This window comes from Tachyglossus aculeatus, chromosome X4 (genome assembly GCF_015852505.1).
Source record: "Tachyglossus aculeatus isolate mTacAcu1 chromosome X4, mTacAcu1.pri, whole genome shotgun sequence".
Classification (NCBI taxonomy): Eukaryota; Metazoa; Chordata; class Mammalia; order Monotremata; family Tachyglossidae; genus Tachyglossus; species Tachyglossus aculeatus.
In genome coordinates, this window is record NC_052098.1 from 46,147,371 (window position 1) to 46,159,488 (window position 12,118).

General features: G+C 48.6%; 1 long non-coding RNA gene across 1 annotated transcript; it reads left to right on the forward strand.

The window, feature by feature from the left end:
• Nucleotides 1-846: 846 nt before the first annotated feature.
• LOC119947846 lies at nt 847-5,820 on the forward strand. The gene is made up of 3 exons (XR_005456594.1): nt 847-882; nt 3,471-3,513; nt 5,749-5,820. It is a non-coding gene; the product is annotated as an uncharacterized LOC119947846 (long non-coding RNA).
• Nucleotides 5,821-12,118: the final 6,298 nt, after the last annotated feature.

Genomic DNA, 12,118 nt, shown 5'->3' on the forward strand with positions numbered 1-12,118 from the left:
CAGCCTTTTTTTGCCGTTCGCGGTGATACAGACAGTGACCTTGTTCCCCTTTATAAATGGAGAGATTGGATTTGTTATTTAAATGCCTAGTCAACAGAATCTATGTACATATTTGTCTCCGGTCTGTGTTGATTTTATCTCCCCCTGAGACTGTCATTCTTGGGGACCATGCCTAGTCTAACTTGGTCAGTGCTCTGACACAGAGTTCAGTGCTACGAACCCCCTTAGGAATCAATAAATATCTGATGGTGACGATATGGTGATATTAATAATAATAATGGCATTTGTTAAGCACTTACTGTGTGCAAAGCACTGTTCTAAGTGCTGGGGAGGTTACAAGGTCTTACAAATGATCTTAATGGCAGCTGAAAAGATTGTCTCCGCACCAGCCTCCACTTACCATCTTCACTGTCAGGTTGTGTCCGATACTAGTAGAAGCAGCTGGGAGTCAGGGGATCTGGGTTCTAATCTCACTTGCCTGAAGTGTGCCCTTGGGCAAGTCACTTAACTTCTCTTGGTACCTCAGTTTCCTCTTCTGTTAAATGGGGATTAAATTCCCATTCTCCTTCCCCGCTTAGACTGGGAGCTCCATGTAGAGCGGAGATTGTGTCTGATCTGATTATCTCGTTGCCACCCTGCTGCTTAGTAATAATCATAAATAATAATAAAATGGTATTTGTTGAGCGCTTACTGTATGAGCCAAGCACTGTAGTAAGCCCTGGGGTGGATAGGAGCAAATCAGGTTGGAGTCAGTCCCTGTCCCCTGAGGGGCTCACTGTCTAAATCCCCATTTTACAGACGAGGTAACCGAAGCACAGAGAAGTGCTGCGACTTGCCCAAGGTCACACGGCAGACAAATGGCAGAGCCGGGATTCACACGTAGTAAGTGCTTAACCAATACCGCAATTATTATTGTTATTAATATTTCCTTTAGGGGAGCGGGGGTGGGGGGGGGGTGCGTGGGAGCAGTATTGATTTCTTTAGTCCCGGCCTAATTTCTATCAAGGTGCGGGCCTTTGGGCTGGGATAACATTGCTTGCTTGCATTAGGAGATCCCCAGGGACAAAGAATATCATTGTCTAACAGCTGAATAACTCTGAATGAGCCCCAGCCAACTTTCTTACAAAGCTGGCGCATGATCATGGCAAGTAAGATGCGTTGGGCCCGAGCCACCGTAACAGACCAACAAATTCCAGCAAACCAATTCACTTAATAAAACAGTGGAATTTATTGGCCTTGCCGTTCCCCTGAGCAGAAAAACCCCGAGAACACATGCAGAGGAGATAAATAGGTGTGTGGCCAGGAGCTGAAACAAATGAGGAGGCTGAAACACGGTCAAGCGAAGCCAGTTATCGTCGTAGCGACAGGCTGGCTCCCACATCACAGTGAGTTAAACATCCACTGTGGTTTGCCCCGACTTTCTCTCGTGGGCACAAGAGCTCTTCTGGAGTGCTTATCACATGCCCCTGTCGAACGAGTACTACCTGAGTCGCTCCCCCGTCTCAGGCCTCAGGAAGGTACAGCCGACATGGTGTTGGCAATGTGCGGCGTGCAGCGGAGGTGACTACGATTCCTTACAGAGTGTGTTTCCCGCTGGAATATATGCTCGAGTTTGTGAAGCTCTCACACCGACTCAGCAAGGAAGGGAAGCCTAGGTGTCCAGGGGGCATCCGGCCTAACAGAAGCGTAGCCAAGAGCCCCGTGCCCACACGGGCAGTAATACTGAAGCAAGCGATGGGAAGCGGGGGGGGGCTGATGGCTAATTGGCATCGTAAATTCAAATTCTGGAGCCCCTTCTGAGGATTTCGCAGCTCCCGTACCCAGCGTGGGCCTCCAGTCCACTTCAGAGAGGAAATGAGTGGGGCAGATGGGCGTGGGTTATGCTCTCTCCAAAGCAGAACTGATCGCGACCGACAAGATGTCTTAAAGGGAAGGTACTGCGGGAATATAATCCGTTCGGTCACGGCAAGGGAGCACACGGGCCCTTTTCGTGGACACGAGGGAAGTGCTGGAGGGAGCCGTTTCAGGGATGGGAAGCTGGGGAAAAAAGGGAGGAAGGAGATAAAGTCCCACCCTCTCTCTGCTGCCTTCCTCTCCAGCCTGCCTGGCTGCCTGTGCCTATGGAGCCCCAGCCCTGGATTATCACCCCGATCATCCTGAAGGCAGCGATTCTCACCCCAATAATAATAATAATAATAATGGCATTTATTAAGCGCTTAATAAGTGCAAAGCATTGTTCTAAGCACCGGGGTAGATACAAAGTAATCAAGTTGTCCCACGTGGGGCTCACAGACCTAATCCGTGTCTTACAGATGAGGTAACTGAGGCCCAGGGAAGTGAAGTGACTTGCCCCAAGTCACACAGCTGACGAGTGGCAGAGCTGGGATTTGAACCCATGACCTCGGACTCCAAAGCCCGGGCTCTTTCCACTGAGCCACGCTGCTTCTAATTTTTGGAGTCCGGGGTCATGGGTTCGAATCCCAGCCCTGCCAATTGTCAGCTGTGTGACTTTGGGCAAGTCCCTTAACTTCTCTACGCCTCAGTTCCCTCATCTGTAAAATGGGGATTAAGACTGTGAGCCCCCCGTGGGACAACCTGATCTCCTTGTAACCTCCCCAGGGCATAGAACAGCGCTTTGCATGTAGTAAGTGCTTAATAAATGCCATCGTTATTATTATTATTATTCTCAGCTCACAGGAAGGGCAAATGGGGGCAGGACAATTTAAGGGTTTGTCCAGGGTCTCCCGGAGAGTTGGTCACAGAGTCGCGATGAGGCCTGATCCCGTTTAATTATTTCTCTCAGGAGATTCCACTGCCTCCTGTGTCTGGAGGCTTCCCTGCCACTATCTGTGGGGTTTGGGAACAGGGAGACAAAGAGGGAAGGGTCTGGGAGAAGTCTGCGCCTCGCTAAAGTCCGACCCACCGCAAGCTTTCCCAAGCACTTGGTGCCGTGGTCTCCCGCAGGAAGCACTCGATGAGTACTACTGATTGAATGAAGAAATCATAGCTTCTGGGTGACCTTAGATCATATTCCATCAGTTAAAAACATCGCTTTACGGAGCAGTCACCGGCCTTTTCCTCCGATCGGTTCCCCGGGGAAGGCGCTGTAGTCCAACAGGGTCTTGGTGGGCAGGGGGAATGAGGGGAAACTGGGGGCGGGGGGCACGCGAGGGGCAAGAGAAAGGTCTGACTGACCCTCCTTGCTTGCCCCAGCCCCTCTTTGCTAATACTAGCTAGACTGTAAGCTCCCTGTGAGCAGGGAACATTTCCCTGGAACAAATGACATGGTTCCTTCCCCGTTAAAAAAACCTTAATACTGTAATGTAATGGGCAGCTTCAAATTATTAACAAATAGTGGGAGCAGGGGGGAAAACAACGATAAAATTTGTTGTCACAAGACTGTGGAAACGACGGAGGAGACGAATTAATACTGGCATTTCCGACATCTCTGAGTTTTCACCCTCTTTCAGGTTTGTGACACTGGAACCGACTTTACGATGCCAGGCTTGTAAGGTAGGTATTACATAAAGCTTCATTCATTCACTCATTCATATTTATTGAGCGCTTACTGTATGCGGAGCACTGTACTAAGCACTTGGAAAATACAATATGGCAATAAAAAGAGACAATCCCTTTCCACAACGGGTTTACAGTCTAGAGGGGGGAAGACAGGTATCGATATAAATAAATAGTATTATAGAGCTATACATATATGGATTAGTGTTGTGGGGCGGGTTGGGGGAGAGCAAACGGAGCGAGTCGAGGTGACGCAGAAGGGAGGGGAAGCTGAGGAAAGGGGCGCTTAGTCTGGGAAGGCCTCTTGGAGGAGGTGAGCCTTCAGTGGGGCTTTGAAGGGGGCAAGTGTGATTGTTTGGTGGATTTGAAGAGGGAGGGCGTTCCAGGCCAGAGGTTGGTGGGCCAGGGGTCGATGGCAGGACGGGCGAGAATGAGGCACAGTGAGAAGGTTAGCACCAGAGGAGCAGAGCGTAGGGGCTGGGATGTAGAAGGAGAGAAGGGAGGCGAGGTAGGAGGGGGCGAGGTGATGGAGAGCTTTAAAAACACTGGTGAAGAGTTTTTGTTTGATAAGGAGGTTGATCAAACCTCCGTAAAAAACTGGAGATTTTTGAGAAGGGGGTGGTGACATGCCCTGAATGTTGCTGTAGAAAGATAATCTGGGCGGAGGAGTGAAGTGTGGACTGAAGTGGGGAGAGGCGGGAGGTTGGGAGGCCAGAGGAAGCTGACGCAGTAATCCAGTCGGGATAGGATTCATTCATTCAATCGTATTCATTGAGCGCTTACTGTGTGCAGAGCACTGTACTAAGCACTTGGGAAGTACAAGTTGGCAACTTGAGAGATTGTACTAGCGTGGTAGCGGTTTGGATGGAGAGGAAAGGACGGACCGGCCCCCTCCCTCCTCACACTTCTTGCCATTTCTCCCTCTGGTGCTTGCTCTTCCCCTCTTCCCATCCCCTCACCCCACAGCCCGTGAACCCCGAACGTATCTACCAACTCTGTTTTGTTATACTTTCCCAAGTGCTCTGCACACAGGAAGCGCTCCATAAATACCAGTGACCGACTGAGTGATTGGGACCGCTCAGAGTCGGAAGGCTGGAGTGGGGGTGGGATGAGGGAAGGAGCTGGAAATAGTCGGAGCAGAGGTGACGGGAGCAGCGACAGCACAAGTGCTGGGATTGCCACGAAGCACCCGCCTTCCCTCACCACTCCCCCATTCCCATTTCTCCCCCGCTCTTCCTGCAGCTGCAGGAGATGCCAAATGCCCAAAAAACTCCAGAAAAACCGACAGCCAAGACTCCTGAGAAGACTCCAGCCAAGGCCTTTCAAAAAAGTTCAGATCATCTCAAAAACCCCCGGAAACCTTATTCAACCAGACCCATCCTTGAACCCAATTTTTTTTTTTGGTCAAAAATGAAGGGTTTTAAATTTCTCTAGTCATTCAATCGTATTTACTGAGCGCTTACTGTGTGCAGAGCACTGTACTAAGTGCTTGGGAAGTACAAGTTGGCAACATATAGAGACGGTCCCTATCCAACAGCGGGCTCACGGTCTAGAAGCGGGCTCACAGTCCTGTTAACCTCCCCAGCGCTCAGAACAGTGCTCTGCACACAGTAAGCGCTTAATAAATGCTGTCAGGTCATTTGTTGGTAGAGGTAATACATATTGTACAGTTCAGTACTGTACTATGATCTCTATGTACTGTATTTTAAACTTTCTATGTGATTTTTCTGTCAATACGATTGCTATTTACCATCTAAAACCAGTAATACTGCTAGATTACTCATCTATAATTGACTATACAATGCTGGGTAATTCTGGTAAAAATCAAGTGTCTGACTCTGGTTCCGGAACCAGTCTCCCATTGGTAACATTATTCCGGTGGGGAAACTAGGTTGGATTAAAGACACAATTTTTCAGGAAACCAAATGGGTGATACGTCCAAGGACCCCCTGAAAGTGAGTGCATGCACAGACATGCTGGGGATGGATGTAAGTACATAAGTTTCTGTTGAGGAGGGGTTAAAAAAAAAAGCAGCTGGATCCCATAGTATCTTACTTGCGCCAGTGGTGTTGACATCTCTCACGTTAGGCTGGCTGGCCCGGGGGGCAACCGTAAAACAGTTCTTGCAAGATTTCTTTTACTCTCGTCAGGGACAGAAGAATGGGCTGGCGAGGCCGTCAACTGACCCAAAAATGCCACTGCTTAGGGTCTGATATTCTGCTTTCTACACAGACCCGTGATGATCTTTGAAAATACGATGAATACCCACCTGCCTGGGTCGAGCTTGGGTGCGACTACTTGGAGGCCAGAGGAAGGACTTGATGACCTCTGGATAACCTCTGGATAACCTCTGACATTGAGCCTGGGATTCCAGGCCATGGGATCAGGGATATTTGGGCAGGGGTATATGCTGACATCCATAATTGTTAACTAGACTGTAAGTTCACTGTGGGCAGGGAACGTGTCTATCGACTCGGTTGCATTCTACTCTCAGAAGGCGTGGCTTAGTGGGCAGAGCACGGGTTTGGGAGTCAGAGGTCGTGGGTTCTAATCTCGGCTCCACCACTTAGCTGTGTGACTGTGGGCAAGTCGTTTCACTTCTCTGTTCCTGTTACCTCATCTGTACAATTATGGCCTTGTATCTACCTCGGCGCTTAGAACGGTGCTTGGCACATGGTAAGCGCTTAACAAATACCATCATTATTATTATTATTATTAAGGTCGTGGGCCCTAATCCTGATTCTGCCACTTGTCTGCTGTGTGACTTTGGGCAAGTTGCTTCACTTCTCTGTGCCTCAGTTCCCTCATCTGTAAAATGGGGATTGAGACTGTGAGGCCCTCGTGGGACAGGGACTGTGTCCAACCCCATTTGCTTGTATTCGCCTCAGCGCTTAGAACAGTGCCTGGCACGTAGTAAGCACTTAATAAATACCGTCAGTATTATTGTTATCACTCTCCCAAGCACTTAGTACAGTGCTCTGTCCACAGTAAGTGCTCAATAAATACCACTGATCGATTAACTCGCATCGGGAGCCGGGGGTGTATCGGAAGAGCCTAGTGGGGCGAAGCGGCTCGACCCGCAGTGCAGGTCAGGGCAACGGGAGGTGAACCAGGATAACGGATAGGCGGTTAAAAAGGCAGGTGGCAGATTCATTCATTCGTTCGATCGTATTTATTGAGCGCTCACTTTGTGCAGAGCACTGTACTAAGCGCTTGGGAAGGACAAGTTGGCAACGTAGCGAGACGGTCCCTACCCAGCAGCGGGCTCACAGTCTAGAAGGGGGAGACAGACAACAAAAAGAAGACATATAAACCAAATAAACTAAATAGAAGAAATATGTACAAGTAAAATAAGTAGAGTAATAAATATGTACAAACATATATACATGTGTCCCACTATCCCTCCCCTCTTGATGGCCTCTTCTATTTAGCCGGTTAGCAATGCAAGCTTTCTGTTTGCTCAGTTCTTTCGGCTCTTATTAAATGGCATCATAATCCTTTTAATAATAAGTCCGTTACTTCTTAAGTGCGTATTATGTGCCAAGCACTGTTCTAAATACTGGGGCAGATACAAGTTGGGGTCATCAGTTGGCCGGCCCGGCTCTGTCAGTCATTTATCGAGCGCTTACTGCGTGCAGAGCACTGTACCAAGTGCTTGGGAGAGTACGGTACAACGGAGTCGGGAGATCCGTTCCCCGCCCACAACGGGCTTACAGTCTAGCGCTCTGCACACAGGAAGCGCTCAATAAATACGATTGATTGATTGATTGATTGATTGATAGAGGAATCAGTCTACTATCAACGCAGTCAGTCGAAGAAGTGACCGTCTTTCAAGGACTCCGAGGCGGACTAGCCCACTCTGGGACTTAACCCTTAAATGAAGCTCTGCTTTCCACTCCTCGTGGCCTAGAGGGCTTGGTCGGCCCCTTACCAGCTGGGTGACTTTGGGCAAGTCACTTCACTTCTCTGTGCCTCAGTTACCTCATCCGGAAGACGGGGATTAAGGCGGTGAGCCCTCGTGGGATAACCTTGTATCTATTCCAGAGCTTAGAAGAGTGCTTGGCACATAGTAAGCGCTTAACAAATACCATTATTATTATTATACCAAAGCACTTCTAGGGGCTGCCAGATGCGGAAGTAATAATAATAATAATGGCATTTATTAAGCGCTTACTATGTGCCAAGCACTGTTCTAAGCACTGGGGAGGTTACAAGGTAATCAGGTTGTCCCACGTGGGGCTCACAGTCTTCATCCCCATTTTACAGATGAGGTAACTGAGGCACAGAGAAGTTAAGTGACTTGCCCAAAGTCACACAGCTGACAACTGGCAGAGCCGGGAAGTAGCTACTGCATTCAGTGCCATAGCAAATGTCAGCAGTGCCTGGCTCCTCCACCCACTTCTAATAATAATAATGATGATGGCGTTTATTAAGCGCTTACTATGTGCAAAGCACTGTTAATATTAATAATAATAATAATAATGATAGTATTTGTTAAGCGCTTACTGTGTGCAAAGCACTGTTCTAAGCACTGGGGAGATTCACGGTGATCCGGTTCTCCCACGTGGGGCTCCCAGTCTTCATCCCCATTTTCCAGATGAGGGAACTGAGGCCCAGAGAAGTGAAGTGGCTTGCCCCCAAAGTCACACAGCTGACGATTGGCGGAGCCGGGATTTGAACCCATGACCCCTGACTCCAGAGCCCGGGCTCTTTCCTCTGAGCCACGCTACATTGCTCAACCCTGGACAGATGGACTGCTTGGGGAGGGTTTCTAGGTGGTGGAAAGGGGAAATTGAGGGGAGTGAAAGCAGAAGAGGAGTCAGGTGGGAGCAGAAGCGACAGGTTGCCCAGCCACCTCCGCATCAAACCTTTTCACCATTGGCTTTAAAGCACTTCACCAATCAATCAATCAATCAGTCGTATTTATTGAGCGCTTACTGTGTGCAGAGCACTGTACTAAGCGCTTGGGAAGTACAAGTTGGCAACATATAGAGACAGGCCCTACCCAACAATGGGCTCCCTCCTATCTCACCTCGCTATTTACACCCCAGTCTGCACACTTGGCTCTTCTAATGCCAACCTTCTCAATAATAATGATAATAATAATAATAATAATAATAATAATGTGTCTAACTGTGAGCTTACTCATAATGCTTACTATGTGCCAAATGCTGGGAATGACACAAGATCATCACACAAGACAGAGTCCTGTCCCAGAGGGGGCTCACAGTAGGAGGGAGAACAGGTACTGAATCCCCTCTTTACAGATGAGGAAACTGAGACCCACAGAAGTGAAGTAATAATAATAATAATGATGGCACTTATTAAGTGCTTACTATGTGCAAAACACTGTTCTAAGCGCTGGGGAGGTAACAAGGCTGTCCCACGGGGGGCTCGCAGTCTTCACCCCCATTTTCCAGATGAGGGAACTGAGGCCCAGAGAAGTGAAGCGGCTTGCCCAAAGTCACCCAGCTGACGATTGGCGGAGCCGGGATTTGAACCCATGACCTCTGACGCCAGAGCCCGGGCTCTTTCCGCTGAGCCACGCTGCTTCTCACTATGCTTCAATCTCGCCTATCTCGCCGCCGACCCCTAGCCCATGTCCTGCCTCTCACCTGGAACACCCTCCCTCCTTAAATGTGACAGACAATGAGGCCTTCGCAGGCTAAGCCTCGCCTTTCCTCTTCTCCCCCTCCCTTCTGTTTCGCCCTGACATGCTCCCTTTGTTCTTCCCCCCTCCCAGCCCCACAGCTCTTATGTACATCTCTGTAACTTATTTATTCAATTCCATCGTATTTATTGAGCGCTGACTGTGTGCAGAGCACTGTGCTAAGCGCTTGGGAAGGCCAAGTCGGCAACACATAGAGCCGGTCCCTACCCGACAACGGGCTCACAGTCTAGAAATGGGAGACAGGCGACAAAACACGCAGACAGGTGTCAAAATCGTCAGAATTAAGGTCTGTATTGAGGCCTAGCTCCTCGCTCCCCCAGACTGTAAGCTCACTGTGGGCAAGGAATGTGTCCGTTTATTGTTGTAGTGTACTCTTTCAAGCACTTAGTATGGTGCTGGGCACACAGTAAGTGCTCAATAAATACGATTGAATGAATGAATGAATGAAAGGTGGAGTAAGAGAGAGAATATTTCTTCTTGCCAGACAGTAACCCACTATGCTCCGCAGGCTCCGGGACCAAGATTTTTGCCCTGCTTCCTTTGCCCCTCGTGAAGGAAGCGGACTGGGGGATGGTTCTGTCTAGATCACAGCCCGCTGTTGGGTAGGGACCGTCTCTATATGTTGCCAACTTGTACTTCCCAAGCGATTAGTACAGTGCTCTGCACACAGTAAGCGCTCAATAAATACGATTGATTGATTGATCACAGGCTCCAGGAGTCTATTACAACAGTCGGAGAGGAGGTGAGCCAAAGAAGGCTTTAAGACCAGTTGGACAAGGCCCTCCTCCCCCTCTCCATCCCCCCCGCCTTACCTCCTTCCCTTCCCCACAGCACCTGTATATATGTTTGTACGGATTTATTACTCTATTTTATTTGGACATGTTTATTCTATTTATTTTATTTGGTTAATATGTTTTGTTTTGTTTTCTGTCTCCCCCTTCTAGACTGTGAGCCCGCTGTTGGGTAGGGACCGTCTCTATATGTTGCGAACTTGGACTTCCCAAGCACTTAGTACAGTGCTCTGCACACAGTAAGCGCTCAATAAATACAATTGAATGAATGAATGATAATGATTTCAACAGAGAGCCTGGGCGTGATAATAATAATGATGGCATTTATTAAGGGCTTACTAGGTGTAAAGCACTGTTCTAAGCGCCGGGGAGGTTACAAGGTGATCGGGTTGTCCCACGGGGGGCTCACAGCCTTCATCCCCATTTCACAGATGAGGGATCTGAGGCCCAGAGAAGTGAAGTGACTTGCCCCAAGTCACCCAGCTGGCAATTGGCGGAACCGGGATTTGAACCCGTGACCCCTGACTCCAAAGCCCGGGCTCTTTCCACTGAGCCACGCTGCTTCTCTGTGCCATTGGGAGGAGTGTGCTCAGAAATATTGAAGCAGCAGGGTCTGGTGCAAAGAATATTGGGCCCGGGAGCCCGAGGACCTGGGTTCTAATCCCAGCTCTGCCACTTGGCTGCTGTGTGACCTTGGGCAAGACACTTAACTTCTCTGGGCCTCAATTACCTCATCTGGAAAATGGGGACTGTGAGCCCCATGTGGGACATGAACTGCAGCCAATCTGATGAGCTTGTATCTACCCCAGCTCTTAGAACAGTGCCTGGCACATAGGAAGTGCTTAACAAATACCCAAGCGCTTAGTACAGTGCTCTGCACACAGTAAGTGCTCAATAAATATGATTGAATGAATGAATGAATGAATGGAACAGTATTTTTGCACACAGTAAGCGCTCAATAAATAGGATTGAATAAATGAATGAATGAAATACCATTTTGAAAAATATTGTTCCATTCATTCATTCATTCAATCGTATTTATTGAACGCTGACTGTGTGCAGAGCACTGTACTAAGTGCTTGGGAAGTACAAGTTGGCAACATATAGAGCATGTAGCCATCTGCAATTCCATCTGAGGGGTCAGGAAATCTCACCCTCAAAGCAGGGTATATCGTGGCCCAGTGGAAAGAGCCCGGGCTTTGGAGTCAGAGGTCGTGGGTTCGAATCCCGGCTCCGCCACTTGTCAGCCGTGTGACTTTGGGCAAGTCACTTCACTTCTCTGGGCCTCGGTTCCCTCAACTGGAAAATGGGGATGAAGACTGTGAGCCCCTCGTGGGACAACCTGATCACCTTGTATCTACCCCAGCGCTTGGGACAGTGCTCTGCACATAGTAAGCGCTTAACGCCAACATTATTATTATTATTAGGTATATATATTTGAATATACTGGACCAGCCAGCTCTGGATTACCTCCAAGGTGGGAAGGCAGAGTTATTATCCATTGAAAGAAGCAATTTCCGCGTATCCCATTCCTCCCCTCCCCTCATCCCAGGAGACAAGGCTTCTCCCACTAGGTTTTCTCTCTTAGGGGAGGAGGTGAGAGAGCTTTCTTCATTACGTTCTCCTCTCTCTACTTTTTCCCTAGGCCAGGAGAGCCTTTCTACGACTCCTTCAGCCCTCAAATGCAAGACACCAAACGTGTTCCCTGCCCCTCCACTTTCCTCTCAATCAATCAATCAATCAATCAATCAATTGTATTTATTGAGCGCTTACTGTGTGCAGAGCACTGTACTAAGCGCTTGGGAAGTACAAGCTGGCAACATATACAGTCCCTACCCAACAGTGGGCTCACAGTCTAGAAGAGGGAGACAGAGAACAAAAACAAACATACTAACAAAATAAAATAAATAGAATAAATAGGTACAAGTAAAATAAATAGATAAATAGAGTAATAAATATGTACAAACATATATACAGGTGCTGTGGGGAAGGGAAGGAGGTAAGATGCCGTCCCCGCCCACAGCAAGCTTACAGTCTACAGGGGGAGGCAGACATCAGTAGAACCAAATAAAGGACAGATGAGACTGAAAACTCTTCGAGGGCGGGGATCACGTCTACTTACTCTATTGGACTCTCCGAA